At 44.3% G+C, this 16,216-nt stretch overlaps 1 protein-coding gene across 1 annotated transcript in view; it reads left to right on the top strand.

Annotated features, from left to right (window-relative positions):
• Positions 1 to 8,767: 8,767 nt before the first annotated feature.
• SPOPL (speckle type BTB/POZ protein like) overlaps positions 8,768 to 16,216 on the top strand; it is a 37,821-nt gene continuing 30,372 nt past the window's right edge. The window contains exon 1 of the mRNA XM_077320184.1: positions 8,768 to 9,197. The gene's annotated coding sequence lies outside the window, so the exon portion shown is untranslated. The remainder of the gene's footprint in view (positions 9,198 to 16,216) is intronic.

Below are 16,216 nucleotides of genomic sequence, written 5' to 3'. Positions count from 1 at the left end.
GTCTCTATCTTCCGGAGTATTTGCCAGTCCTCCCAATTTGGTGTCATTTGCAAACTTGATGAGTAGTCCCTCCACCCCCTCATCTAGATCATTAATAAATATGTTAAAAAGTACCGGACCGAGCACCAAGCCCTGAGGTACCCCGCTACTCACCTCTCTCCAGTCTCATGAAACACCATTGACAACAACTCTTTGAGTGCGGTTCTCTAACCAATTCCCTATCCACCTAACTATCTGAAAATCCAGATTGCAATCCTTCAACTTATCCATCAGAATATCATGGGGAACCTTGTCAAAAGCTTTACTAAAATTCAAGTAAACGACATCAACTGAATTTCCACAATCCAGCAAACCTGTTACTTGGTCAAAAAAGGAAACCAGGCTGGTCTGGCAGGACCTGTTGGAGACAAATCCATGCTGACTTCCTTGGATCACCAAATTGTCCTCCAGATGTTTGCAGATCGCTCCCTTTAATATCTGCTCCATTATCTTCCCCACAATACAGGTCAGACTCACTGGTCTGTAGTTTCCCGGGTCATCCTTTCTCCCTTTTTTGAAGATCGGAATAACATTTGCTCTCTTCCAGACCTCCAGGACATCTCCAGTCCTTAAAGAGGTCCCGAAGATGATGGACAAGGGCTGTGCACATTCTCCGGAAAGTTCTTTGAGCACTCTCAGGTGCATTTCATCCGGCCCAGGGGATTTGAACTCATCCAGTGCAGCTAAATGCCTCTCGACAACCTCTCTATCCATGTTAACCTGCCACCCAGACACTATCCTTTGGCTACTGCCATCTCTAGATGCGCCTAAACCCTTTGACCTATGGGAAAAAACAGATGTAAAATAGGCACTAAGCCTTTGTTTTCTCTGCATCTTCCGTTAGAATTTGTCCATCCGCATCCAACAGTGGACCTATTGCCTCCTTTACTTTACATAACTGAAAAATCTTTTCTTGTTACAGTGGGCTTCCCTGGCCAATCTTAGCTCACTCTCAGCTTTGGCCTTTCCCTCCATTGTGAGAACGGTCCATTGATTCCTACTCTTTCCCTCCTGCCATGTAAACAGTTTTTAATCCATAAGAGAACCAATCCTCGTATTCCATGAGTGCTAAATTTTCTCAGGAGTCTTTGGTGAGGTACCTTGTCAAAAGCCTTTAGTAAGTCCAAGTATACAAACTCTCCTGAGTTTCCATTGTCCACATGCTTGTTCATTTTCTCAAAGAACTTTAAAAGGCTAGTGAGCACTGGTCTTCCCTTTGCAGAAGCCATACTGATTTTCCCTCAGCAGGCTTTGTCCCTCTATGTGCCTAACAATTCTGTCTTTGATTAGAGTTTCTACTAATTTGTCTGGGACAGATGTTAAGCAAACTGGCCTGTAATTTCCTGATTCCCCTGTTCAATTCATTGTGGCAGACCTTAAACTTTCAGAAAGAAACATCTTTACTTTGTATAGCTTCTTGGACTTGTGTTGATAATACACAGGCATTTTTTTAGACTTGGCAGTGCCTTTCTTAACCTGTGAAATATATGCTATTTGGGCTTCTATTAGTGTAGATTTAAATATCTTCTAAACTTCCTCTAGGAATTTGACTCTATTGTGTTTCTTCCTTCAGCTTCCTTTTTACTATTACCCTCATTTTTGTAAAGTTTCCTCTTTTGAAATCAAATGCTACAGCTTTGAACTTTAGGGGTTATTTCCAATTGATCTGAATACTGAACTGTGTTGTCTCAAGGGCTAAGCCTGATAAGACCATTCAATTCCGCGTAGTTATACAAAACTGAACAGCATACCCCATGGATGCATATCCCATGCCATGGGAAAGTACCCTATTAAATTTATTGGGAGCGGCTAAGGTAATTTCTACAAGACTTAAGCAAGGGTTCTTGGCAAATGGAGCTGGAGTCTGCTTTTAGAACTCCAAATGGACTCTACAAGTTCACTATACTTCTATTTGGTCTCAAGAATGTCCCAGCCTCATTCCAAGGGCTAATTAACAGCTTACTGGTTGGTATATCTGAATATGCAGTTGCCTAGATAGATGATATTGCCATCTTCAATTCAGGCTGGCAACTGCATTTGCAACATCTAGGGAAAGTGTTGAGTGCCCTTAAAGAGGCTAGACTTACAGTAAAGCTGAATAAATTTCAATTTGGACTGACTGAGATTACGTACCTGGGACATTAAGTAGGGAATGGGACAATCATTCCTCTATAGGAAAAGTTGAAGCTGTCAGAGACTGGGAGCCTCCCAAGACCAAGTGTCGAGGGCTTTCTTAGGGTTGATGGGCTATTACAGACTAGAAGTCCCTGATTTTGGGGCTGTTGCAGAACCCCTCTCTTCTCTTACCAGAAAGAACCTACCAGATACAGTGAAGTGGACTCCTGCAATCCAGGAAGCTTTCAATCAGGAACCTCACCCCAGGAACCTCACCCCATCTTCAGTAAGGGCGCATAAGGAAAGCGGAGTGCATTTATTCACCCTTTTAGTTTATGCCTTGTGTGATTAAAAGTGCTGTTCCTTTTTCACGGGGTATGCTGGTGATATTGTTGATTTACAAATCTTAAAGTGTAAATAGTTCAATAAACTTAAGTTTTTGGTATAAAACAGTGACTGGTGCTCTGGACCACTTAGTCTCCCTGCTCAGGTAGTGTTAACAAACTGGGAGGGCACAGGCAAGGCAAAACTGGATTGTTGCCAACTCTCCAGGCAGGACCCAAAGATTCAGTGTTTTAACCCCAAAACACTGGGAACCTAGTTGAGGGATCTCATTGTCTGTCAGGAAGGGTGATTCAAAGCAATGAGTGGTGGGATCAATGGAGAAAGAGAGACAGGGCCCACAAGCCTGGCATCAGTTGACCAGGTGGCCCATTCTGCCATAATAGGGTAGAGGGTACTCTCAAACTAATTATCTAGATCAATTTCAATCAGGTTTCAGAACTACAATTGTCTTACTTGTAATTGCCTTAGTTGGTCAGAAAGAGAATGGTAATCCTCCTAATTCCTGTGAACATCTCAATTGCATTTGACATATTCAGTCATGTCATACTCCTCTCCAGGAAGGCCTAACATAAGTGAAGCATCTGAAAGAAGATCCTTGAGGGTAGTACTGGGAGGGTGGGTTGCTGCCATACTTATTTGTCTAGTATGCCCCATTAGGCTGAATCTTATCCACTGTGATAATTAATCATCATAAGAAACTGCTGAACAATGTTGCATGCAGATTTGAAATTCAGCGTCATTAATATGTGGATGATATCCGACTTTGTCTTATTTGCACCTGAACAAAAATCTAGAGTCCCTAATAGACTGGATGACTGCAAATGAAGTCTGATAATAATGGATTATCAGGTTGACTGAAGAAAACAACTGGTCTGAATGAAGTGACACTTTTCTGGAGGACTTATTAAGAGTCTAAAGGTACGTCTCAACCCCAAGTGTAGATTGTCAGGTAGCATTCATGGATAAGAGTGCCTATCGTACGCACCCCAGACCCAAGCTAATTTGCCACCTCTGCTCACTTCTAGAACGTAGTCAAAGTCATCCACTTCCAAATTAGACTATTGTAGCATACTGTATGTTATTTATTTATCTATCACATTTGTATCCCTCCCTCAACAAAGGTTCAGGGTTCTCATAGAATGTAACAGGACAATAGATCAAATTCACTAATTATAATGAATGAAAATAATAATAATAAGAGAAAATAACATTCAACAGATTGAACAATCTAAAAGGCCCACGGATGGTCTTATCTGTCACATGGGTTCAAGGGAGGGAGTTTTGGGGCCCAGTAAATGTTATTTTCAGTCAATCTTAATCAAATGCCTGGAGGAGCACCCTTTTGCAGGCCTTGCAGAACAGTTATGCTGCCAGTACAGTGTCAATGTAGTGACAAGCGTCTGCTTTTTAACATAAATGAAAAGTTATGTTTATGTGTCTATCCTTATAACTACTATTTAATACATGTTTTATTTTGCTGGTCCATAAGTGTCATAAATTATTGATTTGTGTGGGGCTCACCTTGTTTTTGTAAACGTTAATGTGTTCTGCATACTACTGATCGTTTCTTGTCAATCTTAGTAAGAGGGAGTAGTTAAGACCTGTGCTTCAACTACAACAATAGTTATATGTTCCAGACTCTTTTTTGAGGTGTCATTCTTAAACAGCAACTGGAGAGATCAGCAGTTACCTTGGGATGGAGCTCATCAATGATCCACTGCATCAGACCAGACTTTGAATGGGACTATTGCCTTTGAGATGACAAAGCACAGAAATCCAATTTCCTACCTCCACCATCTCTTAAAGAGATGTTGCTTATGGAAGGAAGCCTATCAGCTAGGGACTGGACTGCTAGAAGAAGAGTTGGTTCTTATATGCTGCTTTTCTCTACCCGAAGGAGTCTCAAAGCGGCTTACAATCGCCTTCCCTTTCCTCTCCCCACAACAGACACTCTGTGAGGTGGGTGAGGCTGAGAGAGCCCTGATATAACTGTTCAGTCAGAACAGTTTTATCAGTGCCATGGCAAATCCAAGGTCACCCAGCTGGTTGCATGTGGGGGAGTGCAGATTCAAACCCGGCTCGCCAGATTAGAAGTCTGCACTCCTAACCACTACACCCAGCTGGCTACCAAAAGGCTGTGCTACAGCCTGTAGCATCAGTAGTGCATGACAGTACTCCTACTAGGGCTGACAAGCCCCACCCCTGGCACTGTGCCCCACAGCCAATAACCAGGCCAATTTCATTATTATTAAATTTATTACCCACTACTCCTGAACTGGCTCACCCCACCCCACCTGACCTTACCTCTAGAGGGAAGATGGACAAGATAACCTGAGTTCTTTCTAACCAGAAGAAGTTCCTGAGAGAGCAGTTTCTCTGTGGAACAGGCTTCCTCGGGAGGTGGTGCGTTCTTCATGTTTGGAAATTTTTAAACAGAGGCTAGATAGCCATCTGACGGAGAGTGATTCTGTGAAGGCAAAGGGTGGCAGGTTACAGGAGATAAGTGATTGGGATGTGAGTGCCCTGCATAGTGCAGGGGGTTGGACTAGATGACCCATGAGGTCCCTTCCAACTCTATTATTCTATGATTCTATGAGTTGCTGTTTTACCCCAGGGAGGCCCCATCTATCTTCCCCACTGCCCTGGCCTCAACCATAGACCTGGCAGAAGAGCTCCGATTTGCAGGCCCTCCAGGGGCTTGTGGGGACTTACTGGCAACGAGGGGCAGGAATAGTCCAGCACAGCAGCACCAATTCCAGAACACACCCAAAATGTCATTGCATTGCAGGCAACATGGGATGTTCTGGTATTTGAGCAAAACCTCTATAGTAAAAACATTTTATAATATAGGGCTTTCCCCAGAAATCTCAGTGTGCTATAGCACCAGGGGTGCCAGAACACACCTCCCACTGCTGCTGTAGGTCTCCCTGATGTTGGTAGGACATGGTAACCCTAATCCATGCTTTTGTTACCAATCCTGACTGACCCTACCCAGCATAACATACCACTGTTCTTTTCTTTGTGCTGGTCAATGGATTTCTCAAAATAAATTGGAAAGCAAGTTGTGCAAGTGGCTGTAGTGTTTTAATCTCTGCATTTATTCCCACAACCTGTATCCAAACCTCAAAGTTGTCTCTCATTGTAGATAGGCATGAACACCAGTGCCTTTCTCACATGTTCCAATATTTGGTTTGCTTTTTTTGACCTTTCACACAGCAGACAATTTGCTAGTGATTAGGATTGCTAATCAGCAGCAACTGGCTGGCAGCCAGTGGGCAATTAGTGGCAGTCTGCAGGGGAACAGGGATATGGGACAGCATGTATTTCTATAGAAACCACTGTTATTGTTGTTAGGTGCGAAGTCGTGTCTGACCCATCGCGACCCCATGGACAATGATCCTCCAGGCCTTCCTGTCCTCTACCATTCCCCGGAGTCCATTTAGGTTTGCTCCTACTGCTTCAGTTACTCCATCCAGCCACCTCATTCTCTGTTGTCCCCTTCTTCTTTTGCCCTCGATCGCTCCCAGCATTAGGCTCTTTTCCAGGGAGTCCTTCCTTCTTGTGAGGTGGCCAAAGTATTTGAGTTTCATCTTCAGGATCTGGCCTTCTAAAGAACAGTCAGGGTTGATCTCCTCTAGGACTGACCGGTTTGTTCGCCTTGCAGTCCAAGGGACTCGCAAGAGTCTTCTCCAGCACCAGAGTTCAAAAGCCTCAATTCTTTGGCGCTCAGCCTTCCTTATGGTCCAACTTTCGCAGCCATACATTGCAACTGGGAATACCATAGCCTTAACTAAACGCACTTTTGTTGGCAGGGTGATGTCTCTGCTTTTTAGGATGCTGTCTAGATTTGCCATAGCTTTCCTCCCCAGGAGCAAGCGTCTTTTAATTTCTTTGCTGCAGTCCCCATCTGCAGTGATCTTGGAGCCCAGGAAAATAAAATCTGTCACTATCTCAATTTCTTCCCCATCTATTTGCCAGGAATAGAAACCATAGCTTTTAGCAATTCCCAGAGCAGCATGATGTCACTTCCACTGACTGTGATTTTTTAAATTTATTGTTCTCTTGTTGGCCAACAAAGTGGTGGCAGGCAGCCGGGCATGTTGGCAGACCCGGAAGCTCTACGTATCACCAATTTAAGCAGGTGTAGAAATAAAATTAGTTGTGTGCCTCCAGTAATAAGCTTTGAGGCAAGTGCTGAAGCAGGGTTACTATTTGCCTACTTATGGCAGGAGACCTCAATGGAAAAACTACCATTTCCCATCAACACTCAGCAGTTCGACAGATGGAAAGAGGCTGGCCAAATAGTGTGGGCAGCACAACTGTTGTCCCCATACAATGATACAACTTTCAGTGTGATCCAGAGATAACACACTAGGGGTGAAGTGGAGTTGCTAAGTCCCTGATGTCTGTCAGTCGGGGTTGGGAGGATAAGGTTGCCCAATCTAGATTGGGAAACTCCTAGAAACTTGTGGACAGAGCCTGGGGAAGACAGGGGCCTCAAGTGGGGTACAATGCTCTAGTCTAGTCCACCCTCCAGTTAACAGTTTTCCCCATGGGAACTGATATCTGTAGTCTAGAAATGAGTTGTGATTCCGGAGGATCCCCAGGTCCCACCTGTGGCTGGCATTCCAAGGTTGACACTAGGGATGGCAATCTCCAGCTAGGACTTGAGGGTTCCTATAGAATTACAGCTCATTTCTAGATTACACAGATAAGTTTTCCTAGAGAAAATTGATGCTTTGAAGGATAGATTCTATGGCAATGTACTCTACTGTAGTCCCTGTCGTTCCCAAATGTCATCTCCAGAAGTTTTCCAACCGGGATCTGGCAACTCTACCCTTCCACCCCCCCACTAGTGTCCAGAGGGGATCTCACAACTCTAGGTGACCCTCTAACACTTGGGCAAAAAGGTCTAACAAGGCACCTTAAAACATGGTTTTAGTTTGAGTGCTAGGGCAGTGCACTGATGTGACACCACTGCCTCTGGGTTATGCTGGAAGTGATGTCATCATGCAGGGTCTGGGATATAATCACACCATTCCCCTAGTAAGTTCCTCTATTCCCCTCATCTCCCACCAGTTGCCAGGTCATGCCTTGCTATGCCTAGTAACCATAGAAGCACTATTAACAACTCCTGCCTACAACTGCAGTGACCTTTAGTTAATAGCAACAAGAACCTTAATGAGGTAAGTAAACAGAAAAGCACCAACTGACAAGAGATGGAAAGTAACTGGGTACTAGAGGCCTTGTATACCTGCTGGTAAGAAGTAGGCTTGCATGGCTCGCAGGCCCTCTTCCTAGGGGTCTCCTGATGGTCCAAGTTTTACCTTCAGCTTCAGTCTGGTAACAGGAATCCAAAACGTTTTCCCCTCTAACTTCTTTAATGCTCTTGGTGTCTTCTAAATGCTCATAAGCCTGGTGTCAACTTGTAGTTCTTCAGATCTCTAGTTTTAATTTTCCCTTCCTCCCTCTCCTCAGGAAAAGATAACTGCTACTGTGTATCAGGCTGTCCAGCTGTTTCACTGGAGCCACTGGGCCATGGCCACCCATCAGGTCTGGGATTAAGACTGAGGGGGCTTGCTCAGTCTTGCTGATTCGCACAAATGGCTACAGATAGAACTTTCTGCTCAAGAGGAAGGTTTATTAGCATTCCTCATCTCCCGCTGACAGCCACCCACTGATGCAAATGCGTGCGTGCGATCCAACGAAATGGAGCTATACAGGTGTCTTTATTTGTTGAGGACTAAAGCGCCGGGTTCAGCGAACAGACGGAGCCTGACGCCTGTAAGTTCAGCGCTCAGCCGGTCGCTTGCGGCGTCCCGGGAGGAAAAGGTGGCGCGCGCTGGAGATGTCACTCCCGCCGGGACCGACCCGGGAGATGGCAAGATGGCATGGAAGAAACCACCTGAAGCCCCCCGTCACTGGGCGGAACGCAGCCACCCCCGCGCCACATCCAGCGAACCATCCGCGGAAACGACCGCCTCTCCTCACCGCGCTGTCGGAGGAAGAGGAGGCAACTGCAGCCCCCCGCAGACGCCTCAGACTGCGCGCCTTGACGGTCGGCGGGTCACAGCTAAGCCTTCAAAGCGGCTGTCAATTGGCGCCTCAACGGATTGGAAGTACCCGGATGTGCGCGTTCCGCTCTTTCGAAAGCGACTCTTCTACAGAGCTCCATTAAGTTTGTTTCGGGCTCTCCCTCCTTCCCCCCCCCCGTGGGTAGCTCGCCGCTGTTACGTCGTGACGTCACACAGGCACGCTGCGTAGCTCCCGGAAGTGAGGAAGCGGCGGCGGCGGTAGCCCCGGTAATAGCAACAAGCAGCTGTTGCTGTCGCCACCTCCGCGCCCGGGTCTTTCTCCGCTGCGCCCACCGAAGGGATTCCCCCTCCTTCCCTCCCCCCCAGTCTCTTCTGACGGGCGGGTGCGGCCTACCGCAGCGTGCAAGGTGGGCCGGGTGGGCACCTCGCTTCCCCACCTGAGGGGTGGCTGGGGCAGCTTGTGACGGGAAGAGAAATGCGGTTCCGCCGCCCAGCAGTCGGCCCGAACGCGACGCTTCCGCCACAGCCCCCTCCTCCCCCTCCCCCCGCTCGTCCCTTCGCCGTCATTGGGGGCCACTGACGAGCCGCGGGCCCCTCAGCCGCCCCCTCTTCCGGGCCTTCAGCATGAGACCGGCCGAGAGGCCCCGCCAGCGCCCAGCCACGGTGAGTGATGCCCGCTCGTGAGAAGAGCAGCAGCAGCAGCAGCAGCGAGGGGACCCTTGTTTTCCGGGGCCCCTCTGAGGGGGAGGGGGAGAAGGCCACTTGCATGCCCCTCTCCTCCTCCTCCTTTTCCTGTTGACGTGACGCTCTCCCTGCTTCTCCTCGTAAACCCGCAGGTTGGCAGCCAGGCCCAGGCAGGTAGGCAGGATGTCGGCCGAGCATGAACGGGAAACTCTTTGGATCAGGGCCTTTCTTCCTGCCCTGCCAGACCTGGGGTAGTTTCCATCCTCTTTCCCGCAGCGTCTGTTTATCTCATTTGTTTCATACCTGATGCATTATGTTTCCACCCTCTTGTTTTCCTGTTTCTAATAGGCACAAATGAAATGTCTGTGTTCTTTTAATTGTTTAGCAAGTGTATTCTCACTTACCTGGTTCTCCGTAAATTAACTTCCCTCTCTGAATGGAGGGAAGTGAAGTGGGGGACATCTCCCTTTCAAATATTATTTCAGTCATCTCTTAGACAGGTCCAGCCTTGATTGTGCTGGAGGATACTTGGGCCAACTTTTCTAGATCCTCGCTATAGGCAAGGCCTGATGTCTATGTTTCAGGAGGATAGTTGTGTAGAAATAAGAATTATAGCACATTAAAGACAGATTTATCTAACAAGTTTTCATGAGCTAAAAGTGTACTTCAGAGTTATCTGTTAAGGAGGCATGTAGTTGCTCCAAGATTGTTATTGGCAAGGGATGAGGTATAATTTTATGAATTATTATAAAAATAATAATAATTATAATAAAATGCTTCAATGTGTCTCACTGCTAAGTTACATTTGGAATTTAAGAATCATTTTGGTACCTTACTGTTGCCATTCCCCTATCCTGATACTGGTAGGGTATTTAGGGGCTAAATGTAATGAAGATATTTACATAATACAGTGAAATATTCCTTAATTCCAAACTGGAATCTGTAACCATTGATAGGGCAAAGTTCTGTGGATTTGATTCACCAGGTATAGCTTATATAAGAAGCCTGAACTTCCATATCTCTAAGGGTGTATTTCAGGTGGATAAATTCAGCTTGTTCTCTTGATTTTTACCACTATGTTTCTAATGGAAAACTCTTCTCTGGGATGTCTATACCTAATGTAACTGTAACTTTCTTACCACGATTGAGTGTCTGTAGATGTTTTACTCTGAATGTATAACCCACTGGAAATGTATGGATAAAGTCTGCTTTTCATACTGGAAATCTCAAGTAACACTGTAATCCAGGCTTTCTCATTCAGGGTTTTTTTTCTTGATGGCCCTGGAAGGGTTTCCCAAATGGGTGGGAGTTATATATTTTTAAAATTAGTTAAACATTTATTGGATGATATGACTAATATGGTCATGTCAACCCTGCTCCCTCCCCAAATGGCCAATGATGGGCCTGGAGGCAGTGGGAATAGGAGAAGCCCTGGGTGGTTATATATATTTTCCAACCATATTCTGCACAATTTCACCAATTCTAGGGTTTCTCGCAGCCTGAAGAATATTTCAGGGGTTTCTCAACAGCAATAAATGTAATAAATAAATAAATAAATAATAAAAAAGTTGAGAAATGCTGCTCTAATCCATAGACTTTTTGCCCAAAGGCCTAGTTTTCTTCCATATGGTATTAGATCTTGCCAACTTTATAGCACAATTTCACCCAGTTGCCCTATTTCAGCCTCTGTGCCACATACTTTTTGTTTATGCAGGTCCCATCACCCCCTGAATAGCTTTTTGGTGCTCAAACAAAACTGGTTTCTTTTTCATCAGTTGGAAGAGCCAGTTGGACCCAACCCAATACATCTGAAGTATTTCTCAGTAAATGAAATGTAACAGTTCTTATGACGTCACTATTAGTGAAGAAGATTAACATTTGGTTTTCATAGGTACCTTAACTCCATATGAGGGGTTGATAAATTCGTGGGTAAAACAGTCATCTTTTCTAGTGGTATCATATATACCTCATTAGAAACCATCATTTCTATGTGTGACTGCAGGATAACTTCCGTTTTTTACTCCCACATGTAGCTGTTCCAGCCATTAGCTCGCTAACTGTCCCAGAGTCTTAATTTCAGGCCCAGTTGGTTTAAATATTTACTATGAAACTCACTATGGTAGGTCAGATTCATAATTTTATCTTGATTAACGCCTCTCCTGTTTTTTCCCATTCTCAGGTGTTAATAGTCTTACGGACACCTTTTAAGCAATCGTCATGTTCCTTTCTTCAACATGGGGTCTGCTTTCGATTTCTTCGTTCCTAAATTTGCAGCCTAATGAAAAATCAAAACTAGCTATTGTACCAATCAAAAGTTATCTGCAGTCATATCAGACATTTGTAACAGGCAATAAAACAGTTGAGCTGAAATGTTTGGGAAGTCCCTGTGATCCCAGTAAAGTCTAGTACAGATTGTTCTCCGTGCCGTGGTGATGATGAGTTTTAATGGTTCAAGTTCAGGGAATGTAGTAAAACATTTAAATAATTAGAGCAAATGCAAAAATGTTTAAAGTTATCAATGTTAGGTTTACTGCTACCTTAATAACAGATGTAGTGTAACAGGATCCAACTTGATACGTAGATAGTGCATAGAGTTTTGCATGTGATAAGTGTTCAATTCTTAAAATACATAACATTTTGTCACCTGTCTTGCTGCTTTCAAGTTCATAACCGCATTTGCTGGATAATTGCATGAATTGAAAGCTGAAATAGTTACTGATATATCTCCATTTAATAAATGACTTTGGAATTTACTGAACCAAAAATCAAATCTGCATTCAATGAAATGTTTATTCTTGAGTAACTGTAAATACTGACATGACCAAGTTGCAATGGCTGGAAAGTAAGTTATGTTGTTCAAGGAACTTGCATGGAGTTTGCTTAGAATCAGTGTCCAAGTTTGTTTGGTCCAGACTAATGTACTGTAAGACCTTCCTCTCATACACAGGAAACAAATTGCTAGTGTGGTGCTAATATTCTTATGCTGTCACAGTCACATCATAGTCAGTGAATCATTTTGTTTACTACAAATAATATGCGTCTCCACCTCTTAAGCAGGAAGTCTGGATTTCATACTGGTGTTGAATTGAAGTCTACTATTTTATTATACACTGTGAAAAAATAAATTAAAGTGTTCTACCTTTATACATAATTGGGGGGGGGGGGGTGTTTCCTAAGTGGAGAATTATGATTCAGAGTAGGAACACTTAATCCTCCTATGCAAGCGCATCTACAGGTGGTTCTATGGCTCTATAGGGATTGCCGTTTTACCCAGTGCATTGCTTAATTTATTATGCTACAAATGCCCCTGCATTAATTCACAATTATAATACTATCCAGTAATTAAATACATTCCAAAATCAAGAAATATTCCAAAAGACAAGCTATAGCAATTATCTAAAACAGAAGTTTCCTGAAATCTTTAAAGGTATCCCCTGTGCAAGCACCGGGTCATGTCTGAACCTTGGGGTGACGCCCTCTAGTGTTTTCATGGTAGACTCAATATGGGGTGGTTTGCCAGTGCCTTCCCCAGTCATTACCGTTTACCCCCCAGCAAGCTGAGTACTCATTTTACCGACCTCAGAAGGATGGAAGTCTGAGTCAACCTTGAGCTGGCTGCTGGGATTGAACTCCCAGCCTCATGGGCAGAGCTTCAGACTGCATGTCTGCTGCCTTACCACTCTGCGCCACAAGAGGCTCTCTGAAATCTTTAGGATTCCTCAAAAATCTAGAAATATTGAGCCTGCAGGGGAGGTTTTATAAGTGACCTAGTTATGGCCTCATAAAACTGAGGATTTGGAAGTGGGCTACAAAGTGGTTTGGTGTGCTCATGTGCTTGAGAGAGCCAGCTTGATGTAGTGGCTAGGAGCACCAACTTCTTATCTGGAAAACTGGGTTTGATTCTTTGCTCCTGCACATGCAGCCAGCTGGGTGACCTTTGGCTTGCCACAGCACTGATCAAGCTGTTCAGACCGAGTAGTAATATCAGGGCTCTCTCAGCCTCACCTACCTCATGATGTGTCTGTTGTGGGGAAAGGGAAGGGAAGGTGATTGTAAGCCACTTTGAGATACCTTCAGGTAGAGAAAAGCAGTATATGAGAACCAACTCTTCTATGTCCAGTTTATTCCAGCACTCAATATGACTTTTCTGATAAAAAAGCACTACTTCCAGATCTTTAAATGATATGCATAGGAACATCTGCACTGATAATTAAGTCCTTTTAACAGATTATGAAGTGTGCCTGGCCTGGGCCAGGGCCTTTTCAGTCATGATCCCTGCTTGGTGGAATGAGCTCCCAGATGAACTGAGGGCCCTGTCAAATCTATCACTTCTTCAGGGCCTACAAGATGGAGCTCTTCTACCAGGCATTTGGTCAAGGCTAGGGCCACGAGATCTTGTGATTCCTCCCCTCTCCACTCATTTTTAAACAACCACTCCTTATTTTCTTTTATTTGTTTATCTAGACTATGTAATTTTTATCAGCAATTAATTATAATTATTAATTACCCTTGTTCTCATGATGTTTTATATGCCATTAAAGGTTTTTTGAATTTGAAAAAAACAACCACGCCATCTTAGACCCTGCAGCCCCTTACCTCTACAGTGCAGGACCTGATATCCTACCAAGAAATACCTGACTTTGCAGCCACACTGTTGACTGGTTATTAATGGTATTTAACTGTTAACTTCTACAGGGGTTATTTGGGGGCTCTTATTAGGATTTTTACATTCATTGTTATTGTACCTTATTTTCTGTAAGCTGCCATGAGCTGGTCTCATGGGAGTGGCAACTAAGAAATCTCAATATAAATAAATAAGCAAACCTAATTATAATAAGGGGCTACAATATATATATAAGAAGGGGCTACAATGATTCATAGCTCTTACTAATATACTTCTTGGTTTTACATGTTTACAAATATTTGTCATATTTGAATTTTACATCCTTTCTGTACACTTAAAAATTGACATATTACCAATATAGGAAGGTTAAAACCAGAATTTAGTGGGATTTGTATGTTGAGATGTGTCCTCTGTCAGCTAATGGCACTCACTCTGAAGAGATGCCTGACTTGTTAATGAAGGTATATTCTAATGCTATCTGAACAGTTTTTCAAGGAAGGAACAATGTCTTATTGTTGTTTCTACATATTTGGTTAAATTTGAAGGCAGTTCATTGTTCTTTCAAAACAAACAATTTCATTTGAATGATAGTAGCGAATGGGTTGGATCTGTAGGTGCCAGGATTGAGATTTTGCCCATATTTCTTCCCCTCTGCTATCGGCGTGCTGTCTCGTGGCGGGTTACATAAAAGATAAAACTCCACATAAAAATTAAAAACTTTATCAACCCCACCTTCTGGTCAACTCCCAGCAGCGAGAAATAATAACCCCCCCCCCCCAATTCCACTCCATTTTCCAGTCACCCCTCCCCAGCTCCTCAGGGAGAATTGGGGGGGGGGGGGCTGTTGATCATGTTATCTAAATTAAAGCCTCTACACCCATGTGTTTATTAGTCCACACTCATCCTATAACGCGTTCCTATAGAGCTACTTGGGGAAAGTGGAGGGAATATGGGAAAGATCTTTAGTTCTACTAAAAACTGCTGAGTATATTTTTGTTTTAGAGCCTCTTGTGGCGCAGAGTGGTAAGGCAGCTGTCTGAAAGCTTTGCCCATGAGGCTGGGAGTTCAATCCCAGCAGCCGGCTCAAGGTCGACTCAGCCTTCCATCCTTCCGAGGTCGGTAAAATGAGTACCCAGCTTGCTGGGGGGTAAACGGTCATGACTGGGGAAGGCACTGGCAAACCACCCCGTATTGAGTCTGCCATGAAAACGCTAGAGGGCGTCACCCCAAGGGTCAGACATGACTCGGTGCTTGCACAGGGGATACCTTTACCTTTACTTTACCCTTTATATTTTTGTTTTAGACTGACTAAAAGTTACAATTTTGCATCTTAGATTTAGGATTACTAAATGATCTATGGACATTCTGTAGTTTGGACAGTATACACTCCAGGGGTTTGCTTTTTCTGCGCTAATGACATATTTTATGAGATTTTTGCTTTTACACTGGAGCTCATGTTCTACAGATATATAGTTAGCATATTGCTGTCTGATCTAACCTTAAGAAACCAAAGCTGAATTCCTACACAGGTAAACAAACAGAATGACGTTAAATGTCAAGAAAAGCACCCAAGTCTACAGAAGCAAAACCCCATAATATTTCATTATTCAGAGAGTAGATGCATAAAGGAACTGCTCCACATAGAGGAAACACAAACAGTGAAAGCAACAGCCTAATTAGCTTAGGCCTAACCATGCCACATCCAGCCCCACACACTACCACACTAGCCTATGGTAATGAGTAAACATTCCCAGGGCAGAGGCTTTTCCTGGCTGTCGTGGGTCCCAGAAGAGGGTCTGGTGGCTGTTTCTGGGCCTCTCACAGCTCCACTTTGCAGAAGATGTGCAGAAGCTGCACCAGGAGGCAGCTTTCTCTACCCTCCCCGTGTCCTCCAAGTGGAAAGAGGTCAGGGCAACTTACTGGCAACATAGCATGCTATGACTGCAGCTCCTCTTCAACCCAGCAAACTTCTGAACCTGGCAGAAAGTTGGTGGTGTAGAGTTGACCTCTTATTAGCCTTTCTTGGGGCTAAGCTACCATGGTGGGCCATTTCTGGCTGAGGGCTATGACTTACTCATAAGTAAACATTCCCAGGACAGAGACCATGACTTACTCATTAGTAAACATTCCTAGAATAGAGGCTTTTCCTAGCCACTCTGGGTCCCAGAGCGTTGGCAGGGGACCATTTCTGAGTTCCTGCAACCCCCACAGATGGCATGCAGAGGCAGCCTCAAGAGGCAGGTCACTTGCTCCCTGTCCTCTGTGTTTAAAAAGTCAAGGAGACCAGGGCAACTTACCAGAAGTGGGGCACACTCTGAGGCTGCCTCCCCTTAGCCGGCAGGAAATTGGATGTGGAGAGTTGACTATTTTTTAT

This window comes from Paroedura picta, chromosome 2 (genome assembly GCF_049243985.1).
Source record: "Paroedura picta isolate Pp20150507F chromosome 2, Ppicta_v3.0, whole genome shotgun sequence".
In the NCBI taxonomy this organism is placed as follows: domain Eukaryota; kingdom Metazoa; phylum Chordata; class Lepidosauria; order Squamata; family Gekkonidae; genus Paroedura; species Paroedura picta.
The sequence above is the reverse complement of the archived record's forward strand: the minus strand, read 5'-3'. Positions and strand labels throughout refer to the sequence as shown.